The following is a 15,421-nucleotide window of genomic DNA, read 5'->3' as shown; positions in this document are numbered from 1 at the left end:
CCATCTGCTTTACTAACCACACTCTCAATATGTACTGTTACCTTCAAACGTTGATGTACATGAACCCCCAGGTCCCTCTGCCCCACACGCTCTTTACGATTGTGCCATTTGGTCTATTTGTTTCTCTCTATCCCTTCTGCTGAAATGCATCAGCTCACACATCCCTGTATTAAATTCCATGTTTACCCATTCTGCTGGGCTATCCATGTCCTGTTGTAGTCAATTGGCATCATCTTCACTGTTTGTCACTCACTCTCATCAGGTTTGGTATCATGGGCAAATTTGGAAATTTTACCCTCTATTCTAATATCCAAGTCATTTATATCCAGTAAAAACACAGTGGTCCTAGCACTGACCCTTGGGAACACCACTGTCCACCATCTTCCAGTCTGAAAAATATCCATTTACCACCATTCACTGCTTTCTGTCCTTAAGGCACTTTTTTATCCAAGTGGACACTGAGCAGCCTAATCATAAGCCTCATGTTGTTAATCAGCCTTTTATGTGGTACTTTGTCAAACACTTTCTTAAAATCCATATAGACAACATCCACCACATTTCCTACATCAACCTTTCCTGTTACTTCATCTAAAAATTCAAGCTGATTAGTCAAACACAATCTACCTTTAACAAATCCATCCTGACTCTCCTTAATTAGCTCAAACCTCTCCAAGTGCAGTTTATTTTTTCCCCCTGATTATTGCTTCTAAAACCTTACCCAGCACTGATGTTAGACCAGATGGCTGTAGTTGCTAGGACTGTCCTTACACCCTTTCTTAAATCAGGGTGTCACATTCCATTCTCCAACCCTCTGTGCCTCCCCTGTATTGAGGGAAGACTGGAAGATTATAACAAACCCTCCCACTATCTCCACTCCCACTTCCTTTAACAACCTGGGATGTAAACCATCTGGACCAGGTGACCTATCTGCTCTCAGCACATCCAGCCTTTCCAGTACACCCTGCCTCAATGTTCACCCCATCCATTCCACTTCTACCGATATTGTGTCAGATTCCTCTTCCTTAGTAAACACTGATACAAAGAACTCATCTAGTCTCGCCCTGCGCCTCTAGGCATATCTCACCCTCTCTGTCCATCATCAGACCCACTCCACCTCTTACTACTCATTTACTATATACATGCCAGTGGAAGAATTTTTAGATTCTCTTTTATGTTGACTGCTATTGTATTCTCACACTCTCTCTCTTCGCCAGGCTTATTTTGTCTTCACTTCCCCTCTCTACCTATTGTATTTGATCTGGTTTTCACATGAAGAATTCCCCAGACATGTATCTCACACACACTCCTTTTTTTGTTTCATCATATTCTCTCTCTCCCTCAACATCCAAGACTTTGGTTCCCTTCCTTTTCACCATTTTTGGAATTTACCTAGCCTGCAACTGAAACATCTCCTCTGTACAGGTCCCCCATCCTTCCGTGCATTGACGGGCAGAGGTCCACAGGTCACTGAAAGTGGCAATGCAGGTGGATAAGGTAGTCAGGAAGGCATTTGGCATGCTTGCCTTCATCGGCAGGTATATTGTGTATAAAAGATGGGAAGTCATGCTGCAGCTGTATAGAACCTTGGTTAGGCCACACTTGGAATATTGCGTGCAATTCTGGTCGCCACATTACCAGAAAGATATGGAGGCGTTGGAGAGGCTCCAGAGGAGGTTTACCAGGATGCTGCCTGGTCTGGAGGTTATTAGCTATGAGGAGAGGTTGGAGAAACTCAGATTGTTCTCACTAGAGAGACGGAGATTTAGGGGCGACTTGATAGAAGTTTACAAAATTATGAGTGGCATGGACAGAGTAGATAGTCAGAAGCTTTTTCCCTGGGTTGAAGAGTCAATTTCTAGGGGACATAGATTTTAGGTGAGAGCAGAAAACTTTACAGGAGATGTGCTGGGCAAGTTTTTTATGCAGAGGGTGGTGAGTGTCTGGAATTCGCTGCCAGAGGAGGTGGTGGAAGCAGGTACGATAGTGGTGTTTAAGAGGCAGCTTGACAAATACATGAATAGCATGGGAATAGAGGGATAGTGCAAAATGTTTTAGTTTGACAGGCAATATGATCGGCGCAGACTTCGAGGGCCAAAGGGCCTGTTCCTGAGCTGTACTTTTCTTTCTTCTTTGTTCTTTGTTATTGATTTTTCTGTCAGTCTTTGGTTCTATTTTACTCTGGCTTTATCCCTTCTTATCCCATTGAAATTAGTCCTTTTACCATTTAGACCATCTACTTTAGATTGTTGCTCGATCTTCTCCATTGCTAATCTAAACCTTAAGATACAATGATCACTGTTACCCAAATGCTCCCCCACAGACACTTGTCCCTGTGGCCTACCTCATTCCCAGCACCAGGTCCAGCAAGACCTCCTTTCTAGTTGGACTGAGAACACACTGATCAAGGAAGTTCTCCTGAACACATTTCATAAATTCATCTCCCTCTTTACCCTTTACTCTAACATTATCCCAATCGATATTTGGGTAATTAAAGTCCCCCACAATTTCACCACTCTGTAGTTTTTGCCCATCTCTGTCATTTCCCTGCAGATTTGTTCCTCTTTCTCTCTCTCTCACTATTTAGAGTCTATAGAATACCCCTAGTCATGTGATCATCCCTTTTTTGCTTCTGAATCTAACCAAATGGATTCTGTCTTTTCCCCCTCACGGACATCCCCTCCTTCCAACACCACAATCTCTCCCCCAATCAGTACTGTCACCCCAGCTCCCTTTTCTCCCTTCCTATCTTTTCAGAACATTTTATATCCTTGAATATTAAGCACACAGTCCTCACCATTTTCACCACATTTCTATTATTGGCACCACATCATATTCCCACACGGCTGTTTGTGTTTGTAGCTCAGTAACCTTATTCACCACACCGTGTGAATTGACATACATGCAGTTGAATCCTATCTTTGTATTTCTCATAGTCCTTCTAAGTTCCCTCTTATCTAAAATTCCCTCTCTAGTGCTGTCCCAACACCCTCACTCCTTCCTGCACCTTATTCTTCTTTCCTTCTTCTATATGCCGGTGCCTGTTCCCGCTGTTTAGTTTAAACTCACCCCTAACCACACGAGTGAATCTCCCCACAAAGGATATTAGTCCCAGTCCTGTTGAGGTACATTGGAACATAGGAACAGGAGTCGGCTATTCAGCTCATTGAGTCTGCTCTGCTTTCCAATATGATCTTGGCTGATCATCCACGGCCCTCTGGGGTACAGAATTCCAAAGATTCACAACCCTCTGAGTAAAAACATTTCTCCTCATCTTGGTCCAAAGTGGCTTCCCCCTTATTCTGAAATTGTTTCTCCTGGTTCTAGACTCCCCATCCACCCTGTCTATTCCTTTAAGTATTTTGTAGGTTTCAATGAGAAAACCTCTGATTCTTCAAAACTCTAGAGAACCCAGGCCCAGTTTCCCCAGTCCCTCTTCCTGGGACAGTCCCGTCATCCCCAGAACAAGTCTGATGAGCCTTCATTGCACTCCCTCTATGGTAATTATATCCTTCCTAAGGGGACCAAAACTGCACACAGTACTCCAGGTGCGGCCTAACCAAGCTTCTATACAATTGAAGCAAGACTTCACTGCTCCTGCACTCAAATCCTCTTCCGATAAAGGCTAACATTCCATTTGCCTTCCTAATTGCTTGCTGCACCTGCATGTTAGCCTTCAGTGACTTATGGACGAGAACACCCAGGTCCCTTTGTACATCTACACTTTCTAATCTCTTACCATTTAGGAAATACTCTGCACATCTGTTCCTTCTACCAAAGTGGATAACCTCACATTTTTCCACATTATATTCCATTTGCCAAGTTCTTGCCCACTCACTAAGTCTGTCCAAATCTTCTTGAAGCCACGTTACACCTTCCTCACAACACACATTGCCACCTAGCTTTGTGCCATCTGTGAACTTGGAAATGTTACATTTGGTCCCCACATCCAAATCGTTGATATATATTGTGAACAGCTGGGGCCCAAGCACTAATCCTTGCAGCACCCCACTAGTCACAGCCTGCCAACGCGAGAATGATCCATTTACTCCTAGTCTCTGTTTTCTGCCTGTTAACCAATCCTTAATCCATGCCAGTATGTTACCTCCTGTCCCATGTGCTTTTATTTTGCTAACCAACCTCCTGTGGGGGACTTTATCGAAAACCTTATGGAAATCCAAGTATACTACATCCATTGACTCTGCTTTATCAATTCTGTGAGTAACTTCCTCAAAAAACTGCAACATGTTTGTCAAACATGATTTCCCATTCATAAATCCATGTTGACTCTGCCCAGTCAGACCATTATTATCCAAGTGTCCATTTATCACATTCCTTAGAATAGATTCTAGCATTTTCCCTACTACTGATGTCAGGCTAACAGGCCTGCAGTTCCCTGTTTTCTCTCTCCCTCCTTTCCTAAATACTGGGGTGACATCTGCTACCTTCCAATCTGCAGGAACCGTTCCAGAATCTATAACATTTTGAAAGATGATCACCAATGCATCCACTATCTCTATAGCTACCTCTTTCAACACTGGGATGCAGAATATCAGATCCCGGGGACTTATCAACCTTCAGTCCCATTAATTTCCCCAATACAACCAGTCCCTTTTAAGTAGATGCCTCCTGTCCCAGAACTGGTCCCCAGTTCCTGAAAATCTGAAGCCCTCCTTCCTGCATTGTGCTTCAAGCCACACATCAATCCTCTCTATCGCTCTATTTTTAATCTCATTAATCTCTAGCATGTGGCACTCAGAGTAATCCAGAGATTACTGCCCTAGAGGTTCTACCTTTTCACTTCCTCCCCAGCTCCTGAAAATCTGACCATAGGACCTCAATACCTGGTCTCTCAGTGGCGTTGGTACCAATGTGTACCACACTTTCTAGCTCACTGCCTTCCCCCTGCAGAATGTTCCGCACCCTCTTCGTGATGTCCTTTACAAGGGAAGCCACAAACCATGTGGAACCCACGGTGACGTTGACAGAAATGCCCATCTGTCCCGCTGATTACTGAATCCCCTTTTAGAAACACGAAAGGTCACAGAGTTCAGGGATAGGTTTTGACTAATGGGTGACTGACTCACTGGCTATGGATCCAATTGTTTTGGACATCTGACAGTTTCTCAGTCCAATTTCATTTATATTTCTGGGTAATGGTATTGTAATCCAGGGACCCAGGGTAAAGCTCTAGGGACCCAGGTTTGAATCCTGCCACATCAGATGGTGGAATTTGAATGCAATAAACATCTGGAATTAAAAGTCTAATGATGGCCATGAAACCATTGCCGATTGTTGTAAAAACCCATCTGGTTCACTAATGTCCTTTAGGGAAGGAAATCTGTCGTCCTTACCTGGACTGGCCTACATGTGACTCCAGACCCACAGAAACGTGGTTGACTCTTAACTGCCCTCCAAACTGCTAAAAAGTCAATAAAAAGGAATGAAACCGGATGGCCCACCCGGCATCGACCTGGGCACCGGAAACACCAACAGCAAACTCAGCCTTGTCGACCCTGCAACGTTCTCCTTACTAACATATGGGGGCTAGTGCCAAAATTAGTCTCACAGACTAGTCAAGCAACAGCCTGACATAGTCATCCTCACGGAATCATACCTTATAGATAATGTAACCACCATCACCATCCCTGGGTATGTCCTGTCCCACCGGCAGGACAGACCCAGCAGAGGTGGCAGCACAGTGGTACACAGTCAGGAGGGAGTTGCCCTGGGAGTCCTCAACATCGACTCTGGACCCCATGAAGTCTCATGGCATCAGGTCAAACATGGGCAAGGAAACCTCCTGCTGATTATCACGTACCGCCCTCCCTCAGCTGATGAATCAGTGCTCCTCCATGTTGAACCTTGGAGGAAGCACTAAGGGTTGAAAGGGCATGGAATGCACCCTGGGTGGGTGACTTCAATATCCATCACCAAGAGCTACTTGGTAGTACCACTACTTACCGAGCTGGCCGAGTCCTAAAGGACATAGCTGCTAGGCTGGGTCTGCGGCAGGTGGTGAGGGAACCAACATGAGGGAAAAACATACTTGACGTCATCCTTACCAACATGCCTGCCGCAGATGCATCTGTCCATGACAGTATCGGTAGGAGTGACCACCTGTAATGACTTGATGTACCGGACGGGTTTCAACTAGAAACAGTTAACTTTATTACAAAGAGCTTTTCATATGCTACATGCTTGAAGCAGGTCCTCAACAAGAAGCCCCACCCCGATTACCCGTGCTTAGGGCTCATTCGTCAGAGTCTGCAAGAAAAATCACGTGAGCCTTGATAGGCAGTAGGAATAGGCTATACCTTCAATCACTACATTTCCTCCCCCTTTAGTTTTTTTTACCTTTTCTATTTACAGAGAACATTTGCATATCCCACAACATATAAATGTATACAACTCAGGTGATTAAAGATTAAGTTTCTGAGGTGGTTTCCTTATTCAGTTAGAGTGGCGCAGCTATACCACTTGAGGTTCTTCCACTGGATCGACATGATCAGGAACTGCAGCACCAGATACATCATTAGAAAGTGGCAGTTCAGGGTTAGGCAACTGTACAGAGACAGCAGGCATGTCTATTCTAGGTCGAACTGTCACCTCAGGGATTAATGGTTCAACATTAATCAAAGAAGGAATCACAGAAGGTTGTTGGAATATCTCTCTAGATCTAAAATGATCCACATATTTTTGAATAATTTGGTCTTCCACTACCACCTGGAAGGACAAGAGCCCAGTTTCAGAGACAATTATACCAGGAACACAACAAGGTCCACTTCTAAAATTCCACACAAAAACTGTATCTCCCACAGTAAACCTTTGAGCTTTGCTATGAATATTGTGATTCAATTTTTGACTACTCTTCTCTACCTTCCCCTCTAAGTTTGGAAACCCCAGGCATAAACCTTGTACGTAGGTGATGTTTCAGCAATAATTCGTATGGCGTCGAACCCATAGTTGAATGGGGCGCTGTACGATAATTGAGAAGAAAGTGGGAAAGTTGAGTTTCGAGTGTACTTTCTGATAACCTCTTCATTCCAGATTCAGAAGTTTGCACAGCTCTTGCAGCTAAACCATTTGATGAGGGATGGTATAGGGCTTTTTAATATGAATGATTCCATTTAAATTCATGAATCTCTGAAACTCTGTACTAGTGACGACTGTACTGTTACCTAAAATGATGACTTCCGGTAGGCCATGTATACTAAAACATTGACACGGCTTTTCAATGGTTGCAGACAATGTCAGTGATTTAACTTCTTACACACCCATCCACTTAGAATGCACATCTATGATCGATAAAAACATGGTACCTAAGAATGGTCCTACATAGTCTATATGTAGTCTAACCCAGGGTCGAACAGGCCACTCCCACGGATACAATGGAGCTGAAACAGGCAACTTCTGCTGTTGCTGACACTGGAGACAGTGCTTTCAATGCCTCTGTCAATGCCTGGCCACAGATATAGCTTCGCACAAGCATTTTCATCTTCAATATGCCTGGGTGTGCACTGTGAGGCTGTGTCAAGAGTGGTTCTCTTCCTTGCGAAGGGACGACAACTCTCGATCCCCACAACAAGATTCCATCCTGACAATTAACTGTTTTGGGCATGGAATGGTCTCATCTCTTCAGACACTGGTGAATTTGATCACCCTTGCAATACAAGGTCTCTGACTCTCAACAAAATTGGATCTCTGTCCGTCCAATTTCTAATTTGATTCACACACAGGTGAAGAATCCAAGAAATTCAATAATAACACAATTTCTTGTGGAACAGGAGCATGTACAATGCTATCTGGGATCGGGAGACGACTGAGTGCGTTCACATTTGCAACATGTAAGGTACATAAAGGTGTACTCATACGCAGATAATATCAGAGCCCAACGTTGTATTCTTGCTGATGCTATTGGCGGAATGGCCTTATCCTCATTGAATAAACCCATTAATGGTTTATGGTCTGACACAATGGGGAAATGGCATCCATTCAGATATTGGTGGAATTTCTTCACTCCGAATATCACTGATAAACCTTCCTTTTCCAGCTGGGAATAACCCTTCTCGGCTGCGGAGAGGGTTCTGGAGACAGCCAATGGGCCTTTCAGATCCGATTTCTATCTTTTCTTCTTCTGTTTGCCACAGGGTTTTGTTATGTCCTCCATTTTGATTTCACAGTCGGCCAAATCTCTCTCTGGTGAAATCTTAACCTGGCTCAGATCGGTAGTTGAGCTACCCACTGGCTTCATTATCTATTCGCATCCTGGAAAGTTCTACAACTTTTCCTGCTAATGTCTCTTTTGTTTCATTCAGCTGATTTTTCAGCTCTTCTATCTCATTGTAACTTTTGGCTTCCTCCTGGAATATTTAACATTGTCGTGTCTTCTCTTCCAACTGTTTATTCAGTTTGTTCAGAGTGGCACTAAATTCATTTTGTTTCTCTTCACGATTTTCCAGGGGGAACCTGAGGGCTCCTTGCAGCATGTGAGGGTACTTCAATTCTCCTAACTAATTCCGAAATACACGCTCATGTTCCCTTAGCAACTCAGGAACTCCTCCTGCTCTCAAGTGATAATATTTCAGACCAATTGAGCTGGATTTTTTGTAACCAGTCTCGGCCCAGAAGATTAGGTCCTTCTCCTGTCACTATGATTACTGGACGCTGGGCAGTCTGCCGCCTATAGTGCACAGGTACTGTGGCAATGCCCTTTACCTGTGTAGATTCTTCAGTGTAGGTCTTCAATTGAGCCATTGTCTGCTCCAGATTCAGCGACTGGGTACCTTCATCATTTAGTTATTTAAATGTGTGCTCTCGCACCACTGTGGTTGAGGCTCCCGTATTTACCTCCATTACTACTGGCTTCCTATTCACTTAGATTGAGACAGTGATAGGTTCAGTTTTTACCACTGTGATGTTATACAGGGAATGAATATCGGTATCGACAGCTTCAACTTCTATTATATTATTCAACTTAATCATATTGGTTTGCTGCTTTATGGGCTGTTTTGACTTCACCCTGCATTGCTTTATTACGTGGCCTTTCTTATGGCAGTAAAGACATTCTGCCTCCTTGAATCTGCAGGTGTCTGGTCCGCGGTCACCTCCACATCTATAACAGTTTAGTCTTGGAGTCACTGCTGAAGTGTTTCTACTCAGCTTTTCCATGTTTCTAACAGTGGACATTGCCTCTTGCTTCGACACTGTGGGTTTGGATTTCACTCCACGCTCGGCGATAGGTTCCCCCCCCGACCCCACCAACATGAAGAACGGTGCCAGGCTGTGTGTGTTGTAAAGCCTGTGAATCTCTCACAGCATTTTCCATGGTGAGGGAGATTCCTAGGGTGCACTTAAAGCCAATGTGAGTAAACAGCGCTGTACAGCATCGTCCTAAACTCCACACACTAATCGGTCCTGCAGCTTATCATTTAACGTTCCCCCAAAGTTGCAGTGTTCTGTTAACTGCTTCAGGTTCACTACATAGGTTGTGATGGACTCTCCCGGGGCCCTCACTCTGGAATTAAATTTAAAACTCTGCATTATTACAGGTGGTTTCATCTGGAAATGCGTTTACACGAGGTCCACTAATTCATTAAGGACTTAGAATTGGGTGTGCTCAGGGCTGTCAGGCTGCAGATGAGGTTGTATGTTTTTCTGCAACATACATTCAGAAGGATGTCTTTCTGCTTTTCCTCCGCAGTAATCTCGTTCGCTACGAAATAAAATCCGAGGCACCCTATACTGGCTCCAGACTTCCATAGTCGCATCGTAAGGACTGATTCTGCCAAATGGTGGCATGACTGGTGAGTAACCTTTTTTTCTTAACATTCGATGTACACACGTTAACAAGGTGAGGTGCAGAGTCGCCCTCGTCGCCAAATGTAATGACTCGAGGGATCGGACAGGTTTCAACAAGAAACAATCTTTATTACAGAGAGCTTTTTAAATGCTACATGCTTGAACCAGGTCCTTGACAAGAAGCTCCCCCCACGCCACCCAGCCGGATTACCCGCGCTTAGGGCTCATTGGTTGGAGCCTCCAAGAAAAATCACGTGACCCCTGATAGGCTGTAGGAAAACTACACCTTCAGTTACTACAGCACCGCACAGCCAGTGTGGAAATGAAGTCCTGTCTCCACACAGACCTAGCAACTCAAGACTGGGCATCCATGAGGCACTGTGGGCCATCAGCAGCAGCAGAATTGTACTCGAACACAATCTGTAACCTCATGGCCTGGCATATACCCCACTCTACCATTACCATCAAGCCAGGGGATCAACCCTGGTTCAATGAAGAGTGCAGGAGGGCATGCCAGGAGCAGCACCAGGCATACCTAAAAATGAGGTGTCAACCTGGTGAAGCTACAACACAGGACTACTTGCGTGTCAAACAGCATAAGCAGCAAATGTTAGACAGAGCTAAGCGATCCCACAACCAATGGATCAGATCTAAGCTCTGCAGCCCTGCCACATCCATTCGTGAATGGTGGTGGACAATTAAACAACTCACTGGAGGAGGAGGCTCCACAAATATCCCCATCCTCAATGAAGCACATCAGGGCAAAAGATAAGACTGAGGCATTTGCTACAATCTTCATTCAGGAGTGCCGAGTGAATGATCCATTTCAGCCTCCTCTGGAGGTCCTCAGCATCACAGATGCCAGTATTCAGCCAATTCAATTCACTCCACGTGATGTCAAGAAATGGCTGAAGTCACTAGATACTGCAAATCTATGGGCCCTGACAAAATCCCAACAATAGTGCTGAAGACTTGTGCTCCAGAACTTGCTGTGCCCCTAGCCAAGCTGTTCCAGTACAGCTACAACACTGGCATTTACCTGGCTATGTGGAAAATTGCCCAGGTATGTCCTGTACACAAAAAGCAGGACAAATTCAACCCAGCCAATTACTGCCCCATCAGGCCACTCTCGATCAGCAGTAAAGTAATGGAAGGGGTCATCAACAGTGCTATCAAGCGGCACTTGCTTAGCAATAACCTGCTCACTGACGCTCAGTTTGGGTTCTGCCAGGGCCACTCAGCTTCTGACCTCATTACAGCCTTGGTTCAAACATGGACAAAAGCGCTGAACTCCTGAGGTGAGGTGAGAGTGACTATCCTTGACATCAAGGCCTCATTTGACCGAGTGTGGCATCAAGGAGCCCTAGCAAAACTGGAGTCAATGGGAATCAGGGGGAAAACTCTTCACTGGTTGGAGTCATACCTAGCACAAAGGAAGATGGTTATGGTTGTTGGAGGTCAGGCATCTCAGCTCCAGGACATCACTGCAGGAGTTCCTCAGGGTAGTGTCCTCGGCCCAACCATCTTGAACTGCATCATTGATGACCTTCCTTCTGTCACAAAGTCAAAAGTTCACTGATGATTGCACAATGTTCAGCACCATTCGCAACTCCTCAGATACTGAAGCAGTCCATGTCCAAATGCAGCAAGATCTGGGCAATATCCAGGCTTGGGCTGATAAGTAGCAAGTAACATTCATGCCACACAAGTCCAGGCAATAGCCATCTCCAACAAGAGAGAACCCAACCATTCCCCCCCCTTGATGTTCAATGTCATTATCATCACTGAAACCACACTATCAACATCCTGGGGGCTTACCATTGACCAGAAACAGAACTGGACTAGCCATATAAATATTGTGGCTACAAGAGCAGGTCAGAGGCTAGGAATCCTGCGGTGAGTAAGTCACCTCCTGACTCCCCAAAGCCTGTCCACCTGTCTACAAGGCACAAGTCAGGAGTGTGGTAAAATACTTCCCACTTGCCTGGATGAGTGCAGCTCCTACAACACTCAAGAAGCTTGACACCATCCAGGACAAAGCAGCCGCTTGATTGGCGCCACATCCACAAACATTCACTCCCTCCACCACTGACACACAGTAGCAGCAGTGTGCACCATCTACAAGATGCACTGTAGGAATTCACCAAGGCTCTTTAGACAGCACCTTCCATGACTACTAGCATCTAGAAGGACAAAGGCAGCAGACACATGGGAACACAACCACCTGCTAATTCCCCTCCAAGTCACTCACCATCCTGACTTGGGAATATATCACTGTTCCGTCACTGTCACTGGGTCAAAATCCTGGAATTCCCTCCCTAACAGCACTGTGGGTATACCTACACCGCATGGACTGCAGCTGTTCAAGAAGGCAGCTCACCAACATCACCTCAAGGGTAATTAGGGATGGGCAATAAATGCTGGTCTAGCCAGAGAAGCCCACATCCCGTAAATGAATAAAAATCAACTGTGGTGGCACACTCTGAGTGGTGATGGAGGGATCAGGAATGATGAACAGATAGGATAGAGCATCTTTCCATTCCCTTCTGCAATCCAAAGCACTTTACAGGCAAGGGAGAACATTTCAAGTGAAAACAATCATTTAAGATACTCCATGGCTGATTTGCACACAGCAAGATCTCGCACCCATCACTGTGACCATAACCAATTTCCATGGATATGTATCCCAGTGAGAGTCAGCACCTCCAGGAGAGGAGGGGAGTGGGGTCCAGGGAACTGTACCCCAGTGAAAGTCAGCACCTTCTGGAGAGGAGGGGAGAGGGGTCCAGGGAACTGTACCCCAGTAAGAGTCAGCACCTTCTGGAGAGGAGGGGAGTGGGATCCATGGAACTGTACCCCAATGAGAGTCAGCACCTTCAGGAGGGGAGGGGATTGGGGTCCAAGGAACTGTACCCCAGTGAGAGTCAGCACCTTCAGGAGAGGAGGGGAGTGGGATCCATGGAACTATACCCCAGTGAGAGTCAGCACCTTCAGAAAAGGAGGGGAGTGGGGTCCAGGGAACTGTACTCCAGTGAGAGTCAGCACCTTCTGGAGGGGAGGGGAGTGGGGTACAGGGAACTGTACCCCAGTGAGAGTCAGCACCTTCAGGAGAGGAGGGGATTGGGGTTCCATGGAATTGTACCCCAGTAAGAGCCAGCACATCCAGGAGAGGAGGGGAGTGTTGTCAGGGAACTGTACCCCGGTGAGAGTCACCACCTTCAGGAGAGATGGGGAGTGGGGTGTGTGGTACCATACCTCAGTGAGAGCCAGCACCTTCAGGAGAGTAGGGGAGTGGGATCCAGGGAACTGTACCCCAGTGAGAGTCAGCATTTTCAGGAGGGGAGGGGACTGGGGTCCATGGAACTGGACCCCAGTGAGAGTCAACACCTTCAGCAGGAGGGGGGAGAGAAAAGCCTCTCCAATGGTGGGAAGTGCTCCCACACTGCCTTGAGCATTCCCATCCTGAGGAAGGCACCATTTGGTGAGACAAGGACAGAAACATCATATTAAATCAGCAGGACTCAACTAAAGCTGCTGGGTTTGTGAGATTGCAGCAAAATGAAATTTGTTTAACTGGAAAATGGAGTTTCATGGCCACGTTTAACGAATGCAGAATGAATTCCAGTGGCTTCGGGACATATGAGAGAGTTGGCCAGTGAATGTATGTAATTGGATCAGTTCACAGGGACACAGCACTGAGTTAAACAGAACCGTGTGTGGCAGCCAGTTCAACACAAACATTTCTAGCACTGAGGACCCAGACTCAGCTTAAACATTTCTTTCTCAGGCTGTTTTCACGTTACAACCGATAGGCCTTCAAACCAATTTTGACTTAACTCTGCGAAAGCAATTTGAGGGAGTTAGCCCATTCAGTTTATCCATTCAAAGTGGATTTGAGAATGTGGAGAGAGAAGACGTGGTTGAGGGGTTCAAAGACAGAGTCTTGATGACACATATAGAGGCCATTCGGCCCATTGAGTCCATGCAGGCTCTTTATAGAACAATCAGTCAGTTGAGTCCAGTCAGTCTCATTCACAACGCCCCCAGCCCCATCCCCCAGCTCTACCCCCCGTGTTCCTGGAAGTTTATTTCTCTCAAGTCCCCATCCAGTTTCCTGTTGAAATTATTCATCGTCTCTGCTTCCACCAACCTCGTGGGCACCGAGTTCCAGGTCATCACCACTCGCTGTATAAACAAGTTCTTCCTCACATTCCCCTGTATCTCTTGTTCAAAACCTTAAATCTGTGTCCCCCAGTCCTTATACCATCAGCCAATGGGAACAGCTTTTCTTTGTCTACCTTATCTAAACCTCTCCTAATCTCGTACCCCTCTATCAAATCTCCCCTCAATCTCCTTTGCTCCAAGGAGAACAACCCCAGCTTCTCCAACCTAACCTTGTAACTAAAATCCCTCATCCCTGGAACCATTCCAGTAAATCCCCTCTCCACCCTCTCAAGGACCCTCACATCCTTCCTAAAGGGTGGTGACCAGAACTGGACTCCCTGCACAATCTTTAGAATTGTGCCATTGAGTCTATATTGGCTCTCTCTATCCTTTCTGCCAAAATGCATCACCTCACACTTCTCTGTATTAAATCCTATCTGCCACTTGTCTCCCCATTCTGCTAACTTCTTGTGATTCATGTTTGAGGTCACTCGCATCCATCTGTACACCATTCTGTAGTCTCTTTCCATTTATATGATAATCTTGCTACAACTGTACATGGTGTTGGGGAGACCACACTTGCTGTGTACAGTTTTGGTCTCCTTATTTAAGGAGGGATGTACTTGCATTGGAGGCAGTTGAGAGAACGTTCACTTGGCTGATTCCTGGGGCGAAGGGGGTTTGTGTTATGAGGAAAGGTTGAGCAGGCTGGGCCTGTACTCAGTGGAGTTTAGAAGAATGAGGGGTCATCTTATTGAAATACAAGATTCTAAGGGGGGCTTCAAAAGGCGGATGCTGAGTGGATGTTCCCCACCTAGATCTAGAACTAGGGGACACAGTTTCAGAATAAGGGGTCTCCCATTTAAAAGGGAGCTGAGGAGGAATTTCTTCTCTCAGAGGCTGGCTGGTGTTTGGAAACCCCCTCCTGAGGGAGCACTGGAGGCTGGGTCAGATGGACAGCAAAGTGAAGTTAAGGCCACACCAGATCAGCCATGGTTTTATTGAATGATGGAGCAGGCTCGAGGGGCCGAATGGCCAACTCGTGGTCCTAATTCTTATGATCTTATCTAATGTTCCAGAGACGTGAGTTCAAATCCCACCTCGGTAGCTCGGGGAGTTTAAGTTGAATGGATAATTCTGGAATGAAAAGCCAGTCTCAATAATAGTGACGTTGAAATTACTGGATTGCTCTAAAAACCCATCTTATTCAGTCGTGTCCTCCCGATGAGGAAATCTGCTGTCCTTACCCAATCTGACAGACTCAGAACATGGCGTACAACCCACAACAGAAAAACACACTGTGGGTGTACCTACACCACATGGACTGCTGCGGTTCAAGAAAGCAGCTCACCACCACCTTCTCAAGGGCAACTAGGGATGGGCAATAAATGCTGGCCTAGCCAGCGACATCACATTTTTGCTTAAGGATCCATTACATTTGACAAGAATGAAACTTTGA

The 15,421-nt window shown here is 45.8% G+C and overlaps 1 protein-coding gene across 1 annotated transcript in view; it reads right to left on the bottom strand.

The window, feature by feature from the left end:
* Positions 1–15,421, bottom strand: part of tnr (tenascin R (restrictin, janusin)) — a 484,923-nt gene that overhangs the window by 12,073 nt on the left and 457,429 nt on the right. The gene's annotated exons all lie outside the window — the stretch shown is intronic.

Source organism: Cetorhinus maximus, chromosome 17 (assembly GCF_964194155.1).
Source record: "Cetorhinus maximus chromosome 17, sCetMax3.hap1.1, whole genome shotgun sequence".
NCBI classification, from domain to species: domain Eukaryota; kingdom Metazoa; phylum Chordata; class Chondrichthyes; order Lamniformes; family Cetorhinidae; genus Cetorhinus; species Cetorhinus maximus.
The sequence above is the reverse complement of the archived record's forward strand: the minus strand, read 5'-3'. Positions and strand labels throughout refer to the sequence as shown.